The sequence below is a fragment of the Peromyscus maniculatus genome, chromosome 10 (genome assembly GCF_049852395.1).
Source record: "Peromyscus maniculatus bairdii isolate BWxNUB_F1_BW_parent chromosome 10, HU_Pman_BW_mat_3.1, whole genome shotgun sequence".
Lineage (NCBI taxonomy): Eukaryota > Metazoa > Chordata > Mammalia > Rodentia > Cricetidae > Peromyscus > Peromyscus maniculatus.
The window spans coordinates 36,526,135-36,552,710 of record NC_134861.1 but is presented as its reverse complement, the minus strand read 5'-3'; the positions used below and the strand labels follow the sequence as shown (position 1 = coordinate 36,552,710).

Sequence of the window (26,576 nt, the reverse complement as noted above, 5' to 3'; positions counted from 1 at the left end):
CTTCCCTCTCTTTCTTGTTTCCTTCCTCCCTCTTTCATCCCTCTGTCTCTCCTCCTCTTCTGCTCTCTCTATCTCACTGTTTCTCTGTCTCCCTCTCTGTGTATCTCTGTGTCTCTGTCTCTGTCACACACACACACACACACACACACACACACACACACACACACACACACTTACCTTAAAGCCCGATTTCTTTTCTTTTTTCTCCTTTTTTCCTTCCACATTCCCTCTGTCCTTCTCTCCCCTCACTTGTCTTTGAGCCAGGCATTGATCTCACCCTGTTTCCAATCTTCACATAGGTGGGAACTGTCCTTTGCATGTGAATCAGGCTTTATAGTTTACAGGAGAATTTTCACTTTTGAATTAATTTTTGCCACAGCAAAATTGGAGCAGAGGCATTCAATCATACAAGCCTATTTCCCATGGGCTCTCTAAGCCCAGTATACACAGTGACTTAGGTATGACCTTCCTTCAGCTTACATGAATAACAAGTGGAAAGTCTGAATCCCAGGGTGCCTACTGGACCTTTTACATTTTGTGTGTTGGGAATCTGCATTTCACCTACTGGGAACATTTTGGTATAGCTGGCTACACTGAGAGAAACAAAGTTTCATGTAAGACATCTGCAACCTTGAGGGACTCCAGGGTCACTTGGGGTTTTGACAAGATGTAGTTTTCAGATCAACAGATTTTATAGTGTCACCTGGGACTATACATCTAAAAGTTTCCAGGTGATATGGGTACCACTGACCTGGGGCCTGCACTAGGAAGAGTGGGACTTTGTGACTATTGGTTTATAGTCTGCAGATTTTGGAAATCACAGAAGTTGAATGAGTTCCTCAGAATGACAGAACCAGTAAACAGTAGAGATGGACTTACAACTGTGGTTATGTTTATTCTCTGTAAGACATGGGCATTCTCATGCACAGACTAGGACATAGTAAGAATTTGGGTCTTTTGTATTTGACTCCATGAAGACAGGAAAGGAAAAAGGGCTTAAACTTTTTCAGCCTTTAGATAGTCTTTCTCTGTTGTCTCTTCTATCTGGACTAGTCAGTCAGCTTCTACATGAACTCTCACCACCAACATCCTGTGCCTGGAGATGTGTCATACCTCCATAGGCAGCTCAGGGCTACTGAAAGCTGATGGCCTACATAGTCTCACAGGCCTGAGCTGCATTGCTCTTTCTGACAATTCCAAGCATGTGGTTACAAAACTGGTGTCATTTGCTAATTTGGAAGACTGACTCATTTGCTGACCTGAACCACACTCTCCTTTTCCATGCATTCCTACTTCCAGAATAGCACAGATATAGAAACAAGCCAGAAATGGCATGAAGGGGCCATGAAATTCTTAGTAGTGAAGAGGGAGTGAGACAGAGTGAGGAAGAGACACACACACACACACACACAGAGAGAGAGAGAGAGAGAGAGAGAGAGAGAGAGAGAGAGAGAGAGAGAGAGAGAGAGAGAGAGAGAACAGAGTCCAGGACAAACTGAGGGTAGAGCAAGGGCTTGAACTCAGATCTTCCTTTCTGAGCCTTTATTGCTTGTTTTGTTTTGTTTTGTTTAGCGCTTGGGCTGTCTGTCTGTTTGAGAACAAGCCTCACATTGCCTATGCTATTCTGGAATCACAAATTCTCCTTCCTGCACTTCCTAAGTGCCTGGATTATAAGTCCACACAATGCTTGGCTTTCCTTATTGATTTTTTTTTTTATTATCTAGTCCATGTTATTTGTGATCTGTTAAAGAATAGGCTTGGTGAGTAGTGATAAGTTTAAAGCTATATGGCCCATGAGAAGTGACTGAAAACTGTGCTATTGTCTTCTCACTAGCATGATTCTTTTAAGTGGTACCTAGCACTCAGCTCCATGGAAACCTGTTCATGGAGGTTGTGTAATAGTAATGGGATCAGATACTGAACATCTTCAGACTCATTCTTATTGAGCTGGGTATTGAATGCGTTGTTCTTGGAGTCATCATTACAAACAGACTTCTATTGGAATCCAAGTAACATCTTTCCTGACATCCTGAAGACTCATGCCTTTCTACCCTGATCTTGCTGTTTAGTTCTTCTCTCCATGGCTCGTGGCTGGGCTGCATGCCAGGAACACAGCCTGAAGAGTGTATCTGCCTTGTTTCTAGGGACCCTCCCCAGATAATCCTGTACCCCAAGCAAAAATGTTTCTACATTCCCTGAACCACTTCAACATGCCTGGAAGCCATCTCTGCAGGCCTGGTGCAGAGGAAGTTGACCAGCAAATTGTTCTGAATACTGCCATATGTGAAAACCTTCCAGTTGAGTAGGGAGCATTTAGGTTCTTAGCTGTCTTAGACTCCTCAACCACATAGAATGAGGACGATGTCATCAACCTAGGAGGATCATGATAGTGATGAAACTACAATGTAAACAACAACAATGATTTCTGGAGTTGTAAAGCCCCTGCTCAACATGCTAGGAATTCTCTCTGTGACCCTTAGGAGTTAGGTTGCATTATTACCCACATTTACCAAAGGAGGACTGAACAAGAGAGGTTATTCTACTTCTTCAAAAGCACAGAAGTGTTATGTGTTTAGTGGTGGCCATCTTTACTCAGTTTTCTCTGACAGTTCTTCTGGTTGTTTTCAGAACCAGGCAAAGACCATTCATTACCTTGATGTGGTGACACTGTTCTCTATGATGTGACCCATGCTTGTCCCCTGGCCTCCGTGTTGACATGTCTCTCCAGAGTTTATATTATTAGTTGCCCATTCTGCCCCCTCCTTCCTCCACCATTCATGAACTGGTTGTTCATCTTTTTAACTTCTTCATGGGAAGCCTGGTTCCCTCTCTGGCAAAACACTACTAACATTGGATTCTTGTCCGTTTCTCATCTGCTTCTGGTTCGGTAGTAACTGTAATGAATAGAGAGTATATATTAATTTTGTTTACCATTTTCCAGAGTGTCTACCAAACTGCCTTGTTTTAATAGATATTTGTCAAATAATTAAATTAATTAATACCTTAGGATTTTTCCCATTATTTTTATTTGTGTGGTTTTTGGGGTTTTTGTTTTATTTTGTTTTGTTTTGAGATAGAGTCTTGCTATGTATCCCAGCCTTTTCTGCCTCTGTCTCTGGAGAATCAGGAATGTTAAATTTTGAAAGCATCTTTAATGATCATTGAGTATAAACACTTCACAGATAGTGGACCTAAGTTATAAGTTCACTGAATTATATTCATTTAATGTGTATTTATGTCAAAATCATTTGAATTTGAATTTGGACTTTGTTGCTCATTAGTTTTATGGCTGTGTATAATTTTGGTTTCATTGAATCTCAATAGTGTTACCCAGAAAACTGGTTCATAATAAAGAACTTGCCAGATGTTAATCCAGAGACAGGTGAGAAAACTCTTGAAAACAGTTGTCAGAATACACAGCACAAAACTGATTCGGTTCCCAGCATGATTAGGCTCAACCTGGCTCTGCCCTGCTTTAATTGGGTGACTCTGGACGAGCTATTGTTAGTGCTGTGGCTTTTTCCTTCTGGCAAACAGGAATGCTATTAACTGTCCTTATGTTGTAATATTGTCATATTTATCATACCCACAAACACATGTGTGCACATGTGCATGCAAACACATGGTAAGCAAACAGGTCCCACCCCCCTGCCACACTGGAAGGCAGAAGAAATATTATTGGCTCCTAGGACAAGTTACAGAATTCCAGGCCACTGAGGTGTAGGTCTGTCTGTCTGGGATCTCAATCAATGAACATGAGGGTCATTATGAAATGGTGTGGCCACTTCAGGGACAATATGCTGACCTATCCTGAAAGAAGTTGTATCTATTTACCTGTCACCCAATGTTCAGGGGCCCAGGACATAAGATGTGACAGGAGCACTTTCTCTGAGAGACAGACCTGAATGACTCTCAGTAGGTGGCTAGCAGTGGGGAGACCAGCTTGTTCTTTGGTTGTGGCTGATATCACTGTTTCTGTTTCTAACTCAGTGTGAGAGGAAATCTTCACAGAGGAGTCCTTCTGGATCTCAGAATTGGCCATGTGGTTTCAGTGATGTGGGGCAGGGAGAAATGAGGTCTCTCAGCTGCTTCCTCTAAAAAGCTCAGTGGGATGTCTGTAACAGAGCCAGATGCAGAGAGATACCCAGGGGTCCTAAAGATCTATAAGCTTTTCTGGTGTCCTGTGTCTTCTTTGAAGTCTTACTTTGTATGTCTTTGTTGTCCTATTTTGCCTCATCCACTAAATACTGTTGGTAGCTGCTGCATGCTAGTCACTGGGCTTCCATAGGAGCAAACAAAAAATAGTCATCATTCTCATGATACTTAGAGAAGAGAAAATAGCCAACAGAGCAGGAAGGACCATGTCAGTTGCAAGACAAGGGGGCAGGAACATGGGTTGGAGCAGAATAGAGCTGAGGAAAGAGCTGGAAAGCCTCCAGGAGGAGGCTGAATGGGACAGGATTAGGTGATACCAGCCACTCAGGCCAGGGGTTTGGATGTTGCCTATCTCACTTTCTCATTTAACAGATGGAGACAATAAGGAGGTCAGAGTATAAGAACACTGAACTTCAGTAGAGTGGGAGGCTCTTGGTATTTAGTAATCTGAAATCACAATTTAAGGTAACTGATGATGGGTGCTGGTAACACCTAGACATGTGTTATTTCAGCTATGATACAAATTTGGTCCACTCATTGGGAACAGATATTAAGTGGCAATGAGTCACTTAATGGAAAGGTGACCACATAAAATCTCAAACAAAAGTGAGACTCTTATGAGAGTAGAAAGGGAACTAATAGGGAAACAGTAGGCAGTGAGTAAGCTCTCTTTCAGCACAGGAAGATATATATCTCTCATTAATGCTTAATCCTGGTAGGTTAGAGATCAGCAAATCTGATTTCAAAAATGCAGTTTCCATATTCTGAGTATGAACTTGAGACTGTACTCTGAATCCCATGGGGGAACACAGTGCCTTAACAGGACAAATATTGTCACCTGATGTTCTGTGGTTAGGACTGTCAGCTTTTGTGTAGTATGCACAGATTAACTTTAATTGCAGCCAAACAGTGATTATTTTAGTGCAAGTGTTTCCAATACATTCCAATATAGTGTATATAATTGAAATTGACATGGATATCATAACTCTGTCTGATCAATCACCATTCCTGTCTGCAACTGAATCTCCAGTTCTTCATACTACCTTCACCCCAAATCCATATATAAGGGAGGATATTCTTAAATTAATCAAGATAAAATGATTTTATTGTATCTTGGCATTTAAAATAATGGGATTCCTTTGAATTAGCTCACCTTTCAAGGTCCATGCTCTATACCTGCTCTTCTATGATGTCCTCTTAGCCATCACCTGCCAGAATGGCATTTCCCTCTTGTGAAATCTGAATATGTTGACCGGCAATAACTGTGGACTTGATTAGAGTTACCAGCTATATTTTTTTTTCTTATTCAGCTTTATATCACTAACCAGATCTTTGTCACCACTAGAGCTCATCCTTCGTCTCATCCATGAACTATAGTTTCCTCTCTCCCAATTCTAACTCACAAATCCAGCTACAGTGTAGAGAATTCGCATATTCAAGTATGTTCTTGTCTAATCTCTTCAGTTTTAAATGTGGGAGCTGAGACCCAAAGGGATTGAGTAACTCATACAAGACCACCCAAGAAGCTCAACCCTCTATAGACATTATTTACTGAGAATCTCTTACATACCAAGCACATCAGGAGGGAAATAGACAAACTGAGAATGAACAGTGAGTGAATAAACAAGAAACTTTAAGGATAAAAAAACACCCATGTGAGGAGAAGGGGAATGCAAAATGATCTAACAGAGTTGAGGACAGTCCTGTGTTATACTGGGCTATTCAGAGAAGCCATCTTGAAAGAAGTAATAGAAGTGTTGAGTACCTGCATGAGAAGAGATGTGATCATGCAGAGTTCTGAGAAAGAAGATACAAAGACCTGGAGACCTGTGGTGCACAAAAGGCTGCCAGGCTCAAGGAGTAGAAGAAATGCATTCGGTTTGAAGTACAGGAAGCTACAGAGTTGGGAATTGACACCAATATAAGGGGAAAGTTTTTGAGATTTTTAAGCAGGGGAGCTATAGAGTCTAATTTACATTTTACATCTAATTATAGAGAGACAGGAGTGAGCAGAGGCCAATAGGGAGAGTGTTTCATTATTAATAGAGTGAGGGTTGTGGCTTAGTCCTTTGGGTTCCTCATCCATTCTCTGTCTGCCTTCAGGTGTGGCTTCTTGCTAACCCTTTTGGTTTGCCTTTTATCTTAAAATACATACAGCTCAGGCTTTCTCTCATGAATTCTGTATTTCATTTCAGGGATGGCTCTAGTGAGGAAGAAGGTGAGATGACTCTCCCAGGACATGTGACATGGATTGGGGTTGGGATGCATGGTTGGAATGCCTTTCTGATTAAGCACTGTAAACCCACAAGCTTATGCAATAGTACTACAGCATAGGAGATTCATGCCCCCTAACCACCACCCTTAAACACACAGCTACATTCTGAGATGCTATCTTCTCAAATAAAATAAAATAATGAAGAGAGCCCAAAAAGTACCCTTCTACAGCTCCTTTGTCCAACTGTCCTTGGCAGTACAATGTTTAGGGAACAGCAGACAGCAAAGTAGGATTAATGTGTCCTCTGTCTCATCCATATTAGCTGATAAGCTCCCTCCCCCTTCCAAATGACTGTTCAGTATTTTCCCACAGCTTGTTCATCACTGTTCATATGCAGGAGTGAGAAGTTATGAATTCATGAGGAAAGGCCTCAGATGCCAGCAGACACATTCCAGGCAGAGGTTGTAGTTGACTCCAAGGACAAAATCATGGGTAATATCATAACCTACTTCTCAGAAACAAATTCAGTGGCTACCTGGTTTGTATTCCTCTCTCTCTCTCTCTCTCTCTCTCTCTCTCTCTCTCTCTCTCTCTCTCTCTCTCTCTCACACACACACACACACACACACACACACACACTGCAGCATAAGGTTTGGGTTGACTGAATTTACATCTGAGCACAATGAAGGACAAATAGACAATCCATGCAGAAGAACATGGCTGTGCATACCTCACTACCTGATAGGCACCAGAGTCTTCATAAACCTCCAAAGATGCAAGTAGAGTGTGCCAGAAAGGCAAAAGAGAAAAAGGTGAAAATCTGGATAAGAGAATGTGAAGAGAAAGAAACTATGCTCAACAGCCTCTAAACCTGCCCAAGCTCCTTAATTGATCTGTGCAAGAACAGGCTAATGATAGTTTCCTTGACTATTCTAAAGATGTAGCAGGAGAGGGTCTGAAAGCAGAAGTTATGTATTTGGGTCATGCAAAGGCAGGATCTCAACCCCAGCTTTCTAAGTAAGGTGGCCCTCCTCTAAGAAAGTGTTATGATATAGAAAGAATTACAAAGCTACAATGCAATATACCTCTGTGGTGGGTCTCTTAAGCAGTGGAGACTATCCCTGGAACTCTACATATTGAACTAAAGAGACAAAAGCTCAGAGATGAGAGATTCTACAGAGGTAGCTGGAATTAGTGAGCTTTTCCCGGAGGGCCTGAAAATGTCTGACTTACAGGATTCCAAAGATTGTGACTAGCTTACTAACCAATTTCTCTGTCTCAGAGGATAATGTCTATTGAAACCAATCCTTTCATGATAGACAGGTAAGGTACTACAATAACCATCACTCTTCTCACTGTATATAACAGAATTCATGTATTAGTCAAGATTCTTTAGAGGAGCAGAATTTATAGCATGAATATATAAATACAGGGGTTTATTAGAATGGCTTACAGACTGTGTAGTTCAGCTAGTTCAGCAATGGCTGCCTACCAATGGAAGGTCCAAGAATCCAGTAGTTGTACAATTCACAGGGCTGAATGCCTAAGCTAGTCTTTAGTCTTTGACAAAATCCCAAAGAAGCAGACTCTAGTGAAGGAATGGACCTGCCAGCAAGACAAGCAGTTCTTAGGATGTACTTTTGGAAGAATGTTGTGGCTCTTCAGGCTTCAGACGTATGTTTACGTTTCTATGTGTCCAATAAGATAACAAATGAATGCCCCTCAATGATAACAGCAAATTTTGGCATGCCTCTGATCTGTACAGCTGGTGCCAGATGTTGATTGTGAAAATAATTCATATATCCAGGAGGTTAGAATGAACAGACTGGTTGAGCCTGGTCCATAAGCCCATACTTATATCAGAAGGATGTAAGATGAATTGCTAAACAGTCTTATTAACAAAAAATCCAGAGCCAGATATTGGGGTGAAAACTGAGATATCAGAGGAATAGGACAAACCACAGCCAACCTCACCTTACCAGCTACTCAGCCTCCAGAGAGAGCTAATTCTTGTATACTCATGCCTACATCCTTTCTGTGCCCTGCCATCTCACTTCCTCTTTCTGCCAATCTCTATCACTTCCTGTCTGTCTATACAGACCTCCAGACCTCTATGGTTAACTACTTTCGGGATTAAGGGCATGTGCCACCACGCCTGGCTCTGTTTCCAGTGTGGCCTTGAACTCACAGAGATCCAGATGAATGCTAGAATTAAGGGAGTGTGCTACCACTGCCTGACCTCTATGTTTAATCTAGTGCCTGGCTTTTTCCTCTGATCCTCAGATAAGTTTTATTGGGATACACAAATAAAATATCACCACATTTCCCTTTTTTTCTAAAATAAAAAAGTAATAATATAACAAGAACTATATACAATAAGTACAATAACTATATACAATATATACCATCAGTAAATACATCAACAATGTCTAGTTCATTTGCATTTGACAAATTCAAAGAAAATATTTCATTAGCTATCCTATTGTGGTAAGTCCAAAACATACTTAATTCACTTTCTATCCTAACTTGTATTACCAACTGAAAACTAACTATCTTTTGATGTCTTTCAAACTTACACACTTCACAGTTCTTAGTGAGTTTCTTTTCTGAATTTCTTAATAAGAAAAACTATAACTATAACTATCTAATCTTCAACTCCCTCAGAAACTCGAGAAGGAAATAATATTAACTGAGTAAGGAGGAAGTGCACACAAGCAACTTCCAAAAAATATGAGTTATGACAGAAAGAGCTATCTTCCTGGACAGTCACCCGAGATCCCTCTGCAACACTAGGGCATCCATTCTTTGGCCTATAGGCTTAGTATATCCGACAGACTCATTTGTGAAGCAGGATTTTCTAAAGAGCCTTCACTGCTTGTCTTAGTAAGGATTAGCAGTCCTTTCCTTTGTGTCCTGCTTGTCCATTTGGGACAGCATATTGTCAGCAGTTGATGCAAGGGCACTTTCTTGCCCAGTGGCTAACTTTTGCCACAATGAAAGTAAACTCCATATGGAGTTTCTTCAATGCCCACCATCTTCTCTAAAGTAGATTGGTGCTACCAGGAGCAGACATGTTTCATAGTCATAAAAAACAGGGAAAAATGTTATTAAAATATCTTAAATGCCATATTCTCTAGCTCTCTGAAGTATTTGAAGATTACCTGTCTTTCTAAAACATATCTCTGCTTGACCTTAAAAATATACCTAATATGACTACAAGTTCAATTGTAATGCCTAACTACTAACTTACATTTCTTTATATCCTAATTAGTCAGTAATAATAACTTTCAAGGACTAGCAATTTATATTACATTATTAAATGAACTGTATAGCTACAATACCTTAAGCAAGAATAGATATATATGTACAATATTTTCTAACAAAATCAATCTCAAATTTGTATCAATATACATAATTTGTATGTAATGTACAAAAATCCAGTCCAATGTAAAATATTTAAAAATAGTAGTTGCTTTTTAAAAGTAGATTCAATAATCTACCTTTTTATCTTATTATATCTATATTCACTCTTTTTTCCTTTATCCATCATTTCTATCTTTTTTTAGAGCAGATTCAATAATCTATCTTTTATCTACATCCTCTTTTTTCTTTTTCTTTCTTTTTTTCAAACAAAAACCTTAAATCTAATCTCCTTTGTTTAGCCTTTTTCCTGACCATTAACAATAACAACTTGTAACCAACCATCTTAAACAATGACAATTATCCAAAACTCATTGAAAGACCAAATTTATTTTTATTTTATGTGCATTGGTGTTTTGCAATGGCTGTCTTGTTCCATGGAACTAGAATTACAGACAGTTGTAAGCTGCCATATGGGTGCTGGGATTTGAACCCAGGCCCTCTGGAAGAACAATCAGTGTTCTTAACCACTCAGCCATTTCTCTAGACCCCCTAGAACAAAACCCAAGAACTGGATTAGAAGCCCACACCCACCTAAACCACAAAGTCCACATCTGTATCACAAGGCCACATCTGTACCACAGGCCCACACCTATTTACAACGTTCATCTGGAGAAAAAGTCACCATCTTTATCATAAAATGCTGCTTGTCATCACAAGCCCACATTTGGACCATAGACCTGCATCTTGTCCCAATCTCATATCTAGATCAAAAGCCAATACTTGGATTTATAGCTCAAATGCAGGGTATTGGGATAAAGAAGAACAGGATAAAATTAAGGACCCCTTAGAGGTAGTGTAAAATGATGGATGGGGTTGCTTATTTAGTGAAAAGGTGGTGGTGTCAGAAAAGGTAGAATGAATTCTGGGAAAATGTAGAATAATAAATGAGCATCCCCTTTAGGATCACGCTATTTTAATCTACATCAATCTTTTCCTAAATTCCTAAATTCAAAGAGCCACTGTGACCCAGAAGCACCCAGATCACCCTGAGCTTGTTATAAATGTAGCATCTCAGACTTTTTACTCAGACCCACTGAACCAGCAATTGCATTTTAATAAGGTCCCTCTGAGAGTTATGTGAACATCAGAGCTTAAGGTTCTGGGATCTAAAGTTGCTCAGCACTGTTTCTGGATGCACTCCTCCAGTCAAACAATGAACTGCATTTGGGGGATGAGAAAAATTTGAATGTGGATTCCAGCATCAGTTACCAAGTTCAACAATTCTGGGCTGGTCACTTTTTGCTTTCTGTCTTTGTTTCTGGTAGTTTTTTTTTACTAATTATTTTTTTCATTCATTTTACATATCAACCACAGTTTTCCTTCCCTCCTCTCCCTCCCCCACCCTGCCTCTAATCTACCCCCCCCATCCACTCCTCCTCCCTGTCTCCATGTAGAAAGGGGCAGGCCTCCCATGGGAATGAACAAAGAATGGCACATCAAGTTGAGACAGGATGAAGCTCCTACCCCTGCATGAAGGCTGGGCAAGGCAATGCAGCAGGTTTCTGGTTTTGTTATCAAGAGTGAAAATGATTTGAATTAGAAGAATTCTAAGGTCAGATGATGGCTCAATAGGTGAGAAGCTTGCTGTGCAAGCCTGAGGACCTGAGTGTGGATCTCCAGCACCCTGTGAGAAGCCAGGGAGAGCAGCACACATCTGTAATTGCTGCTCTGTGGGACAGTTTCATGGATCACTGGGGGTTACTGGACAGTCAGTTTAGGTAAGACAACTAGCTCCAGGTTCAGTGAGAGATCCTGTTTCAAAAACAATGGAAAGGTAATTGAGGAAGGCTAAGATACCTTGACATTAACCTCTGTCCTCCCCATATGACATCATAGGCAAGCACACACACACACACACACACACACACACACACACACACACACACACACACACACACATATTCTCTGTCATTTTCTGATTTTTCAAAGTTCTGTATTTTCCAAGAATCAAAATGAGTGATAATTTGGGAACCATAAGGAGCACAATAATGGGTGTTCTGTAACTATCAAAGACGAAAGATTCAGACACGCAGTTTAGGGTCTGAGCACTTCTGTTTTTACAAGGTGGGTCAAACAATACTAATTGAAATGAGGGTTCGATGTGTGTCCTCCTGGAACACCAGAACCTTGTGTCCCAAAACAAGGAACTGGAGCGAGATGTTCATAATAGCAAGCAAAGTGACCAAACATTCTAAGAAAGAATATGCTTCCAAGAGAGAATGATGACTAGATCAGGGAGAAAGCTCAGTAGCTCAAAGGGCCCTAATGCACAAAGAATCAGGGTTCTTATGCCACAGAGGACTTGGGTTCATTTGCATAGCGCAGACTTACAGATATTCTGCACTTGCCCTTTTACATGTGGCTCTACACACAACTTCATGCTTGGCATGTCTCATTGTAACTTAAATCCCTGCTCAGGAGGGTGCGTTTTAGAATTAGAACGAGTCACTGTACTACAATGGTGTTATTTAGGGCTCTTTGCAGAAACCTCTTTCTCTAGCCTGGATGCACACTTGACATTCCAGTTGGGCAGACCTTGCTAAGGGATCACTCCTCAGAAAGTTGGGAGCACCATAACCATGCTAGAGCTGTTAGTCAGAATAATGATCCCTTTAGGAGATCATGTACTTTTCCTTCCCAGAATCCCTGTCCTCTAGTACAGTCACTCTGGAGACATCATTCTGTTGGGGCTGCCTACTTCTTTAAGTCGGGATTCAGGAAAGCAGAATTTTTTTCTTCTGTCTGTTTTCTAAGCACTCAGTTCCTAACCCTTTGGGCCTCACTCTTTCTCTCAAGCTCTCCTTCCCACCATATGGCTCCTTGTATGTCCCATGGCTGACCTCCAGTCCTAGCTCTCTTCTCCATCTTCCTCTTTAAGGCAGCTGCCAGGATTCATAACATTCTTGTCCTGGGGGCTGTCTTTTACATTCCAGAAAGATTGCCCTCAGGTTTCCTTTTGAGTCTGTTCTTAAACACTTTCATTAACAAGGCTAAGGATTCTGAGAGGCTGCAATCTCTGGGCGTGCTTGCATGCACCAGTGGGAGGCTTTAGTTGCCGTCAACCAAGGGCTTTCCAGCCTTCTTTTTGATCAACTGCTTTTTTTGCTGATGCTAATTTGTAAGTTTTTACACAAGGCCTTCTAACTTCACTAACTAAGAACTGGAGGGTTTCACCCAGAACCCTCTAGAACTCCAAGACACTGTGCAACATGTGGAAACCAGAAACTAGGTGCTGTGGTTCTAAGGAGAAACTGTAGAAACTGAGACATGAGAACCTGCAGTAAGAATCCAGGTCCCACCTGGAGGAAGCCAGGTAAAAATTTATGCCTTAAGCATCTTGTAAGCCTGAGCTCTGGAGCACTGAGAGAAAGCTTTAGTGTTAAAGCCTACCTCTCTTGACTCTGTTAATTGCTCTTCAGAATATAAAAGAAATTAAATAACAACCTCTCCAATTAAATAATAGCAGCTACCACTTCCTGTGGTAATGAGAGTGATAGATCTCCTGTAATTAATCCCAAGCCCCCAGGAGCTGCCTTCACCCCTTGGAAATAGCTCTCAGCCATTCTCCTTTCAATGGAATGCTGATACTTTCTAGGTGCTTTTTATGTTCAGTGTGTTATTAATACCCAAAATACCTCTGTGTAAAACATTAATTGCCTGCCTGCCAGCTCGCACCTGATTCTGAATACCTGGCTGTTGGAGCTAAATCCATCAGCATGCTTTGCTTGGTGGCTGACCTCACGGGTGGTATCTAATGGAATCTGTGACTGCCCTGCCCTGCACTCTTCATCATATACAGGAGATTCATCAATATCACGGTCACCCTCAAGAAGAAAAACACATTACACGACAGCAGAAGGCAGACAAAAGCGGGGCACTGTCTCACTTGTGGGTGCTCCTTGTTTGTGAGCCAGCTTCCTGGGGAGCAAAATAAAGAGATAATGACTTTGGTATAAAGCTCAGCTGGAAGTTAAAGCCTGTAAGGGAAGGACTGCTAGCAGCTCCCCGCTCACACACACCCTTTGTCTGAGGAAGCAGCTGGGGGAGATAGGAGAATAAGTCAACCAAGGTGCTCCTTGACTGACATAGGAAATCTGAGATATCTGTTAAGGAGATCTGCTTCTCCTTCTCTCTCTCTCTCTCTCTCTCTCTCTCTCTCTCTCTCTCTCTCTCTCTCTCTCTCTCTCTCTCCATATATATATATCCATATGACAACCTTGGATATTGTTCTTCAGATTCTACCCATGTTTTTTTCTTTATTTGACAAGGTCTCACTGTCCTTGAACTTGACAAGTAGGTAGACTGACTGGGCAATGAACCCAGGAACCTATCTGTCTCGACTTTCCCAATGCTGAAATCATAAGTGCATGCCAAAATGCTCAACTTTTTTAGGTTAATCGCAATCAAGCCATTGAGTTTGCCAAGGCAAGGACTTTACTGAGTAACCAGTCTCCCTATTCTCTTAAGCACGATACCTTGCATGATTCTTAAATGATCAAAGCTAATACAATCCTGACTGGTATTTACAAACTGTGATCTTCCACTACAGAACTCCAGCCTGTATCCATAGCTACACCTGCTACCTTCTCAACTTGGCATTCAGGGTATCCAGTTTGGTTTTGTTCAATAGAAAGCACTAAGTGTTAGGATTTTGCCCCGCTCCAGCTGCATGACAGCACATGCCGAGTTCAGGAGCTAGACAAGGTGTCTTATGTCTTACGTCATGTCATCAATGTGTGCTGGTGATTACATATGCACACGGCATGGTCACACAACCTGCACATGCATTGCATAGCTATGTAAGCCCACCTGTGCCTTAAAGAGCCATGACTCAGACCCCACCCACTCTCTCTATTCTGTTCTCTCTTCCCTCACCATCTTTCTCTTTACACACATGCTCCTTTCCCAGGCCTGGTTCTCTTGCTTGCCCCACTTCCTCCTAATAAAGCTGTGATACTGATACCGGGGTACATCAAGAACCAAGGCTGTAGAGGGATTGCAGTGTGGGTAAAAGAATTGAAATCATCTCAGATGGTGGTGTCCACAGTGGTCCTGTAAACAATCCTGTAACTACCATGGAATGACTGGAACTTTCACACAGCTGGTTAGCACATTCCTCAGACCCACCAAGCCCCACACTGAGCTCTGAGTTCCCTGTTCCAAGCCTTCTCTTTTCGACCTAGAGAGTCCACGTCAATCTGAGGTCATCTTGAGTCTACCTTTCATTACAGACCTGCATTCTCAGCCACTCTTCTTTTCAGCCTCCAGAATGCACCCTCACCTACACAGGTCTCCTGCATCCATTCTTGACCAGGCCATGGAGATCTCTCTGATGGGTGACTGAAAAGATCTCCAAGTTTTCTCTTCCCCTTACTCCTAGAAAATACATTGCTGACGCATAGAATGCAACCCAAGTCCCCATTGTCATTACAAAGGTCTGTATCATCTGGACCCTGCCCATCTTCTTACCATTGTAACATTTACAGCATTAGCTACCTGTTTCCTTTCCTAGAAGAGCTCAAGCTCTCCTTGTAAGCAGACCATACTTATTGTCTTAGGACCTATGCTATAGCTATTTCTTTTGCTTGCAAAGCCCTTCTTGGGACCATAAAATCTTGTTCTCTTTATTGAAGAATCACTTTTTTTAGTGTGTGTGTGTGTGTGTGTGTGTGTGTGTGTGTGTGTGTGTGTATGTGTGTGTGTGTGTTTGTATCTGTGTGTGTCTGTATGGATATGTGTATGTGAGTACAGGTGCTCACAAAGGCCAGAAGGAGGCACTAAATCCCCTGGACTTGGAGTTACAGACAGTTGTGAAGCTCTTGATGTGAGTGCTGGGATCTGAATTCCTGTCCTCTTTAAGAACAGCAAGTACTCTTAACTTTTGAATCTCTCCATGGCCCTCCTTTCAGTTGGTTGATTTCAAATTAAAACAAAGAAATGAACAAAACCACTAAAAGATGCTATTTAGGGAATGCCTTCTTAAATTGCTGCTGGTGCACTTTCTATCATGTAACCCTCTTATTTAGTTTGTTGTGTATTATTTTGTCTGATTGCATATATACTTGTTTATTTTGATCTTTATGAGTCTAACTGTAACACAGAGCCTAGAAGGCCAATATTCTCATTCCTCTTCTACCTAAGAAAATGACAGAGATGTAAAGATATTTATGACTATATATTTAGAAATAGTTGACACAAATTACTATGTTTTCAAAATTATCTACATTATAAGTTAAGAAGAGACAAAGGCAGCATTTTGATTGGAGAATGCATCCTAAATGAATGAAATACAGTCTCCAGCACTTAGCAGCTCTGGGAGACTGAGGGGAATTACCATGCTCACATATCTCTGCTTTGTTATCTGTTAAATGGTGATCATAATTGTGCATATTTCATAGGATTTGAGAGGATTAAATTAGAAAATTTGTATAAAGTGCTCAGCAAATTGCATAGCAAAGAGGTTATACCCTATCGGTATTATTTGCAATTTTATTTGAAATGAAATTATTGGTGTTGTTAGGGTAGGGAACTGAAAAATATAAAAGAAAAACTAATAATGCCCAAGGTATTTCAATTTATTTGATGTAAGTTCACTCCATTTAGAGTTATGAACATTTGTTAATATTACAGTATAAATTCTTAGGTGTAGAACACAGACTCACAGATAAATGAATGAATGTATAACCTAAAATGTAATAGAATAGAAAAGTTCTATTTAAGTCAAATTAATTTGTTTACTCAAACATGCATTTATTGATCACCAACTGTGTGCCGCTATTATAGGCAATGTGAAAACTACAGAGAGCAAAGCAAGCACACCTCAACGATGTTTATATTAAGAAAAATACTAAAGGAAATAACGTGTGGTGGCTTGAGATTTTATATAGATTTTTCACCAATGACCTCATTGACAAGATGACATTAAAGAAAACTTTAATAGCAAGTGAAGGAGTAAGCTGAGTAAATATCTTGAAAACAATATTCCTGATACAAAGAAAATGTGTGCAATGGTCCTGAGGTGAGAGATACCCAATGACTAAGTGGCAGATAGGCACTCAGCTAGCTCTGCTAGAAGATGATGTGGGACAGTGGCAGAAACTGAGGACAGTGAGGACCAGATGTGTTAAACTACCAGGACCATGAAAAAGGCAATGACTTCTACTGTGGCTCAGAAAGAAACCTTTCAAGGAACCCACTGGTAGAAGCACAGCTTTGAGAAGAGTAGATTTCAAGTGCACAAGCTGAAATGCCAGGTGGCCTGATGGGGATCAGGGTGGGAAAAAGGGCAGTAGTGACGCAAGTGGTCAGATTTGGAACTAACTCACTAGCAGATAACATGCAGGCATGACATGAAACAGTCCATGAGGGCGCCAGGGTGAAAATGCAAATTTGGGGACAGCCATTTTATGAGCTTCATATGTGATATGCCCATGGGCACTTTTCATTTCAAAGATAATCTCTTTGGATTGTGGTTATCAAAAACCTTTGTGAATCTCCTTCATATCCCTCTCAATAACAAGTCACAATGACCATGCCATGACTTCCAGGGCTTTCTGTCTGACATATGGACAGGAGAGCAGTATTTCTCACAGTTTGTTTCTTATAGCACTTTCCCAAATTGAGTGAATGTTATAACAAAAAGTCCATAAAAAATTATTAAAGACAAAACTAAGCAAAGTATTTTTGCCGAGGTAATCCCACGGTTTAATACATTATTGCACATTGTGAGATGTTCAGGAACAGCATGCTAGGGTGTTAGTGGCTGCATTGTGTTCCCCCCAAATTTTCATACTGAAATCCCAAACTCAGTTGCCCAAAATGTGGCATGAGAATAGAGCTCCTGAAAAGGTTATTAGGGTAAACTGAGGTCTGATGACCAGGGCCCTAAATCAACACAAATACTGTGCTTACAGCTTTTGTGCCTAGGATGCAGACACACAGAAAGGGAAAACTATGATGAGACAGGGGACTGGGGGTCAGCCATAAGTCAAGGAGAGAGGTCTTAGGGAACCATGCTGGCATCTTGATCTTGACTCCTAGCCTACAAAACAGTGAGAGAAAATAAAAGTCTTTGTTCAGCCACCATGATTGGTATTCTGTTGTACAACACAAGGTAACTAATAGAGACATGTTCTCCATTTCACAGAAGTTCAGCTCCCTGCCTGAGCATAGGTAGAGAAGTGAGGTCTCTTGGGAAATATAAGAGGCAAGGTTCAGGTAACAGATCACCAAAAAGTCCTTAGAAAAACAGATGAATTGACTTTGTAGTCACTACAGGGAAACTTAACCAGGGAACAGAAACTGAAGGAAGAGAACACAATGTTTCACATAAGATATCCTGGGAAATATGTTTTAAAGATTTATTTTTTTTATTTATGTTTATGTGCATGAGTCTCTCTGTATGTGCATGTGTGTAAGGGTACTCTCTGAGACTAGATTGGGGTGTATGCTCCCATGAAGCTGGAGTTACTGGCATTGGGAGCCATCTAATTGGAGTACTGAAAGGGTAGCTGGTGCTCTTAACCATCAAGCCATCTCTCCAACACCGAGTAGTATTTTCTTGTTTGTTCTAAGAATGAGAACATTGATAAAGGCTTTAAACCAAGGCACAGAGACTACACTCAGGTGAGGTGAAGCATGCTTCCCAGTTGTCCAGAAGTGGTACTTTATGGTGATATTTTATTTGTACTGAAATGTGATTTTATTTTTATGTTAATAAATAAAGTTGCCTGGGAGTCAGAGCTATTAGCAAGCCATAAGGAAAGCTGGGCGGTGGTGGTACAAGCCTTTAATCCCAGCATTTGGTAGGCAGAGCTAGGTAGATCTCTGTGTGTTCAAGGATACAGCCAGCATTGGAGACACACGCCTTTAATCTCAATACCAACCATAGAAGACCTGGAGGTCTGTACAGCTAGGCAGTGACTAGGAGGTCATGTGGTTGGGTTTAAAGCCAATGAGAAGACAGAACAAAAACTCTATAAAAAAAAGACAGACACATAGGACGTAGGTCTCTTTCAGAAAGGTAGGACCACTGCGAGAGTGAAGGGTAAGGTTTTTAGCTCTTAGCTACTGCTCTGACCTCTTGGCTTTCATCTCTGTATTGGCTCTGTGTTTCTTATTTAATAAGACGGTTGGTTACATCTACAGTACTTTATCATCAGCCAAGTGGCTGATGGGATTTGAAGGTGAGATGGATTGAACTTTAGGAAAAATGGGGAATTATAACATCTGCCACTTCTTATGCTTATGCCGTCCTATTAGCATCCTATTCTGGTGGTTTCTTAAAAGAGACCTGCTGGATAATTTCTGGAGGGTACGGCTTATAGCTTTTCCTTTATGAATTATTAAATAAACTGGAGATATGAAGAATTAGAGGAGGTATGCTCTGGGATGTCTTTCTGCATGCTATGAATATGTGTTGCTATGATTGGTTAATGAATAAGCTGCTTTGGCCTATGGCAAGGCAGCTTAGAGGCAGGTGGGAAATCTAAGGAGAGAGACAGGAAAGAGAAAGACAAAGTCTAGAGAGGCACCAGCCTGCCACCCAAGGAGCAACATGCCAGCAGATCAGTAAAGCCATGGAACACGTAGAAAAAAATTGATGAGTAGAAATTGGTTAATATAAGATATAAGAGCTAGCTAGCAAGAGGCTTGCCATAGGCCATACAGTTTGTAAATATTATTAAGCCTCTGAGTGATTGTTTTATAAGCATCTGAAGGACCACAGAGCCAGGCAGGGCTAGAAAAAACTTTCAAATACAGGGGTGTCCACTCTATGAACTCTATTGCTGCCTTATTAAAAACACTCTTGTTTAGGTTAGAAGGAATGTTTTCAAAACAAACAAACAAACAAACAAAACTTATGGCATCAATCAGTGCTCCACATTGTTATTTTTTATTATTATCACTGAGCTTTATTATGATCCAAGTCATACTTCCCCTTGCATGAGAGAGTGAACTGGGGCTTGGGAAAGGTCTTATTCAAAAGGAAATTGCAGAGGTCAGGTCTCAAGACTACTGCTTATTAGTTAAGCAGCAGTATGAGAAGCATTGGTCTTAGTTACTTGATGAGATGGAAACTTGGTTATTCCCTCCATTTTGTTAATTAGTTTTGAAAAATAAAGGATATCACAAACCTAACACCACCTATTTGAAGCCTTGTTTGTTTTAGGTACTTCATAATTGTTTTTTAAAAAATCAAAAAATACTCAAGAGTGTGAGATATTCTCTTGGTAGTTGAGAGAAACAGAAGGAAAATAAAAAATCAAATAGTCTGGTCTGGTTTTGATCAGTGGCTACCCCTGGGAAAACCAATCTGATAAGAACAGATACTACACTTGATCTTAGCCAAAAGGCAGAGAAGCGATAAAACCAATCTGAAAATGGTACCTAAGTAGGATGAATTTGGATAAAACTGCATTATCTCTCTGGGGTAAAAAACTATACGCATCATTTTTAAGTTGACCCTGGCTGCTGTGGGTAAAATGGAATCTCAAGTTTACATTGCAGAGTGGGAACAGAGAGAATAACCAGTATTTGATATATATTTTTAAACTGGATTTGGTGGGGCTGGTGAGATGGATGGCTCAGTGGTGAAGAGTGTTTGTTGCCCTTCCACTAGATTCAGGGTCAGTTCCCAGCACCACATCAGATGGCTCACAAGGGCCTTTTATTCCAGGTCCAGAAAAGCCAACTCCATCTTCTGGCCTCCATGGATGTCTTCACACATGTGCCATAAACTCACATAGAAACACACACAAATGGAAAGTATAAATAAAAACATTTAGAGTAGATTCACCCCATAAAATTGCAGCTTCCTTTAGAAAAACAGATGTTATGATATGGAGCAGAGCTTTAGACCCTCATATTTATTTGTACCTATTTGTAGACTAACATACTTTTTTTTTTTTTAAATTTAAGCATGAGGTTAGCAACTCATATTACACGAGGTTTGCTTAAAGCATTGGCCGTGCCATAGTCAGTCAAATGCCAACTCACTGTAAGGGAGTAAATGACATACCTTGTGCTCATGCCACACCCTTAGCTATTATCAGCAGAAGCAAATTAAAAATCTTCTCTAAACCAGGCGGTGGTGATACATGCCTTTAATCCCAGCACTCAGGAAGCAGAGCCAGGTGGATCTCTGTGAGTTCAAGGCCAGCCTGGTCTGCAGAGCGAGATCCAGGACAGGCCCCAAAACTACACAGAAAAACTCTGTCTTAAAAAAAAAATCTGCTCTAACCCATTCTTCTACACTCTTCAGAAGCAGAGGACTGAAAAATAAAAAAGTTCCAATTCCGTCTACAGAATCTATTAAGAGTGGTCAATCTGAGTGATGCTAATTGTGCATTGTGAGCTCCCTGTGAGCATCATGCACCTGCCAATCAGAATTGATGTACTGACCCATAAAGCACTTTTTTAGTAAATTGGAAAAAAATATCTTTGGAAAGTGATATTTTGCCTAATTGTCATGAAGTTACTATATTGTCCAAGCAAGAAAAAAACTCTTCCCAAAGTTGAAAAGAGATGCAAAATTGAGAGGTAAGACTAAGGATCTTCTGGAACTGTTTTCCCCATTAGTAGACCAGAAAACACCTAGAGAAGGTATCACTTTCATGGAGTCATTGAGTGGCATGGTTATGCATATAGTAAATGTAAATCCATGATGCAGAGTCAATGAAGGAAAACAGCTATTGTGTGAAAACAAATTTGATGGAGAGGGAAAAATAGTTCCATAGAATCAAATCACATAAATGTGAAAGCGCAAAGTTTTCTGTGATATTACCAAGAGAGCTAGAAGCAAGATGGGATGTGAGATGTAAGCAAGGCAGGGAGAATCAATCAATGACTCTTGTGTGAAGAGGCGCATTGTGGTAAAGCCTATCCTTGTATAGGTGCTGAGATTTGTCACTCAGATTAATGAAAGAGGCACAAATAAAGATAAAGATGTTTTAAAGAGCCCCAAGGAATCATATTATTTCACAGTTGCCTAAAATTATGCAACACATGTAAGTGTATACATATATAAATAGCTTAAATGAAGTTATGATGCTTGGGCTGGCAATGTTCCCCACAAGAGCAAGAGACTATACTTAACATAAACTCCAGCACCAGGCATGAGAAACTTCTGTTCAAGTTGTTGGTCAACATAAGACAAATGAATCCCAAAACAAAATAGGCTGTTGTCATTGGTTGTCACAGAATTTGAAGATAAGTCTCTATTGCTGAAGACATCAACTACCCAGGGATAGTTGGGTAATATTAGAAAAGAGTCCAGGACCACCACTTTACCAGACCAGAATTTTTCCTAACTGCATTTTAAAACATATCCCTACATCCACAGATAAATGTAGCTTTTCACCCCTAAAAGAAGCATCTCTTTATAGCAAAAGGAGACTGTAGCAGGAACCTTAAAAGTTCTTATTAATAAAATCAAACTTGAGCCAGGTATTGGGATGAATGCTGGAAGATCCGAGAATCAGAACAAGCCACAGCTAACCTCACCTGGCCGACTTCTCAGCTGGTCTTGTTTCCTCAGACTGGAAGCCTCTGTGTCCTCATCCCAATGGCTCTCAGCTGAACAGCTGTTCGAAAGCCTGAAGCTTAAGCAGCTAAAAGCTTCTAGTTTGTGGTCCTCATGCCTTATATACCTTTCTGCTTTCTACCACCACTCCATGGGATTGAGGGCTCGCTTTCTAGGATTAAAGGTGTGAGTCACCACGCTTGGCTGTATCCTTGAACACATGGATTTCTGCCTCTGGAATGCTAGGATTAAAGGCACATGCTACCACTGCCTATCCTAAGTATCTAGTGGCTTTTCTGTTCTCTGACCCCAGATAAGTTTATTAGGGTACACAATATTTTGGGGACCACAATACGACCACAGGAGACAGAGAACTGTAACTGGTCATAATGCAAAGATCAACAGATCACAAGGAACCCAGACCCAGCAGACAGATCTAAACCACAACTTTTCTATTTAAGGAAGAGGGGGTAGAAAAATTGTAAGAGCCAGAGGACCAGGATGTTTGATGTGATGTCTCCTGGAAATGACAGGGAAGCTATAGCTATAACACTTCAACAATACAGCTGCCTAAGCAAGACCTGAATAGTATAATATCAATACATTTGCTAATGTGGAATGGGGACATCTCAATGAGTCCTACCTCTAGACAAAGAACTACAGGAAACTAACGACTTCTGAGAGAGGGGACATTAACCTCTCCTAGGGTTACTGCCTAACTAATCTAGTTGGTTATCCAATACAAAGTGGTTAGGCCTGAAACCATACACATACAAGCAATTAAAGGGGACTCGGTCTGCTTGATTTATATATTCATGCATTTATATGTGTGCATGTGAAAATAGCAATTAAAGGAATAGAGGCCCTCAATTTAAGAGAGTAAGGAGAGCATAGGAGTTGGAGGGATGAAAGGGAAGAGAGAAAGTGATGTAATTACATTTTAACTTAAAAAGAGAGACAATTAAATATCCTGAGGAGTCTCAGGGATTGTGAAGGTTCTAGAGACATGAAATCCTAGAAGAAGAAGAGGCTGCTACATAAATATTAAGTCTACATAACTGTCAGGGCAGAGCTTCATCACATTTTTATTTTATTATCATTTTTAGTCCCCACATCTCTTGCACTACTATTGACAATTCCCTTGCCCCTGACTCAGGGAATTTTTCTTTTTGGTTGTTTTCCCTTTTTCTGGTCTCTTTTCATTCTCATTATTCAAAACAAAACTTCAGAGAGCTCAGGAAAAATTGAACATGCAGAATCATGTGTCCTCTCTCCAGCTTGGTCTCCATGGCAGAGAAATATAAGCCCGAAGTTAAGCGCGTACAATAGGAGCAATGTCAGTCAAGGCTGCAAGCAGAGTCCAGGAAGTTGTAAGTCATATGTGTTAGAAGTGACTGACTCACAGAACTGAGAGCCTCAGATCATTTTGGCAGAGAGTGGTGGGTGAGAATCAAAGACATGCCCAGAAAGAGACCAGATGAGCCCAGGGCTGTGTCATAAACTTCAGGCAACAGGTGTGTTTCATGCTACACTCTGGTGTGTTACCACAGGAGAACTTAAAACACTACACAATAGGCAGCTATATACAGGGTAGCAGATGTTTAAAGGAAGTCCCTATCTTGGAGAATGATGCCACTATTAAGGGAAAAAATAGAAGTTTTGCATTTGGAACAAGGTCAGGAAATTGTAAAAATACAAACATGCAGAGAAAAAGTCTGTAGAAAATTGAAATATTATAGCAGTGATTGAAAATGTTGGCAAAGAGGAAATAAAGTTAAAGACAGTCTTCCCAAAGTAGAACAAAATGACAGTAGGATGAAAAATGGCAGAAAAAAGATTAGAGTTTTAGAGGACCAGAGCAGCTCCCGTAACTGATTAGTGCTCTAGGAAGATGCTGTCAGGAAAAAACAGACCACAGGAGGGTGTATTCTAAGGGAGAAAAATAAAAATTTGCTGCACTCCGCACATATGTATTGTAGCGCTGGAAAGAACATGCTGTCTACCTCCTAACAATGGAACCAAAGAATACAATCAAGCAAGATGCTATGAAATTTCCAGATGGCAATGAGTTCAGACCCTGTCTGTGTTGCTAGAACAAAATATATAACAAAAGCAACATGATGAAGGAAGGGCTGAGTTTGTGCACAGCTGGAGAAGATAGTCCATCATGGCAGGGAAGCCAGGGTGGCAGGAATGGAGGTGGTTGATCACATTGTATCTGTCATCAGGAACCAGAGAGAGGAATGCTGGAACTCAGCTTGCTTTCCCTTCTTTATTCAGTCAAGCAGTGGGGTAGGCATTTCCAATTTAGTTCATGTAATCTAGATAATCTCTCATAGACGTGCTCAGAAATTTGTCCCTAAGGTAACTACTCTAGGAACCTGTCAAGACTCACAATCAATAGGAACGATCAGATCAGATCATAAAAGTTTTCACAAAGAATGAAAGAGAAACACTCACAAATATTAGAAAACAGAATAATATTAGACTTCACCAAATCAATGTGGGGAACAGTAGCACAGTGACTTCAACATTTTAACAGGAAGAGCCTTCTGTATCTAGCTCACCTATCGTTGAACTGCATTTTCTACTTAACTAGCCTATCATTGTAGGATGATGAACCTCTCAGAGATTACTTACTCATGGATCCATTAAAGAGAATAAATGAAAAAAAATCTAATGCTCCCTAAAAATTAAGATAGTCCCACAGAACCATGAAGAGAAAACCAACGTATTGGTTTTGCATAGGCTTCATGGACTACGGTTCACACAGCACAAACAGAATAACTGAGAACACCATGGAAAACCATCAAGAGTTACAGAGGACAAGTAAATAAATGCCAGTCTAGATTTAGATTAGTCACAATACAAATGACCTTATCCAACAGTTACCTAGTCTAACTAAGCCCTGAAGAGCTTTGTAAGCTACCATAATGTTGGGTGTTGAATTTTTTTTCTAAAACAGGTAATTATATGAAGAACAAATAGAACCAAAGCATTATATAAACCAATTAAGGATAACACATAAACAATGTATTGTAAATTTGAGTGGAATTCATTCAACACAAGTCCTAATATATTTGGATCCACATTGTTAAGAGAGACAATAGACATTTATGTTCAAAGTTGGGGAAGGACACAACATTTCGCCTCTGAGGAAAGAATACCAATAAATACTATCAAAGACCATAAATTAAATTATAGTCAGAATATGTCATTTAACTGAGAATTGCTTTGTGCCAGTTTTTCTGTACCTATGTAAGAGGTCTTCTAGGACTGCAAGTTAATCTTTTCAGTAGCGGTTGGGAAGCTGTCAAAGTCAAACTTTTACAGAATTTAAGAGAAACATGTGAACTACTTCTGAGAATGTTAAGAACAAAGAAATTCAAAAGCTGAAAAGTCACACATGTATGCTTTCCTTTGCGGGGGGTGGGGGGGTGGGGGTGGAGGGCGTGATGTTTTAGTGGCTGTAAGGATCATTACAATTTCTGATTAGTTTAAAATGTGGGGGATGCTGAGGAAAATGAATGAAGAAACTACAGAGGCATCTCTTTTATATCATGAGCAGATTGCTGATGGAGGCCACAGCTTGAAAAGAGACTTGATTTTTATGAAATTGGGTTCTATTAGAAGCAGGTGCCCTCAGCCACTACCAATGCAAAGGCAAAACTGTGTAGAGGATCGGGCTGCAAAAGGATGCATTACCTGAATCACTGGTGAGAAGGCCCTTGAAGATTTGTTTGTGTGGCTCTTTTTTATTAGACTTTTTATTTTTTTACTTGAAACTCCACATTTCCAAGACCTGTAACTTTTGCATGATCTGCTCTCAAGCCCATCTTTCTCATAAATCTGTTACTGTGGTCATCAATAAGAGTAGTGTAGGCTTTGTAGATAACACATTTGACAGTAACGCAGAAATATCTATGCTTAGAAATATGTAGAGAAATGCCATAATAATCAGCTAAAACAGACAAAATTATTAACTTTGGAGTTGGGGACAAATACATTCTTTTGTCTTCATCAGCCTGCTATGCATAACTCTGACGAAAACAAGCTACAGAACCATTAAAGTGTTCAATGAAAAGACACTTGATGGACTTTATAAGCCGAGAAATATGACGCAGATAAGCAGGGATCCCTGTTGCATATCAGTCAGAAAGATGCACACATCACATCACAACAAGCAGCATTTAAACACATAATTTAGCTCTTAAGTAAATCAAGGCTGTAGCACACAGAGGAAATTAAAATCCTATTATG

The 26,576-nt window shown here is 40.3% G+C and overlaps 1 long non-coding RNA gene and 1 pseudogene across 1 annotated transcript in view; both read right to left on the bottom strand.

The window, feature by feature from the left end:
• Positions 1-1,560: 1,560 nt before the first annotated feature.
• Positions 1,561-26,576, bottom strand: part of LOC143267514 (uncharacterized) — a 64,617-nt gene continuing 39,601 nt past the window's right edge. The window contains exon 4 of the long non-coding RNA XR_013042651.1: positions 1,561-2,894. This is a non-coding gene — a long non-coding RNA (uncharacterized LOC143267514). The remainder of the gene's footprint in view (positions 2,895-26,576) is intronic.
• LOC121821073 (U2 spliceosomal RNA) lies at positions 19,958-20,160 on the bottom strand (annotated as a pseudogene).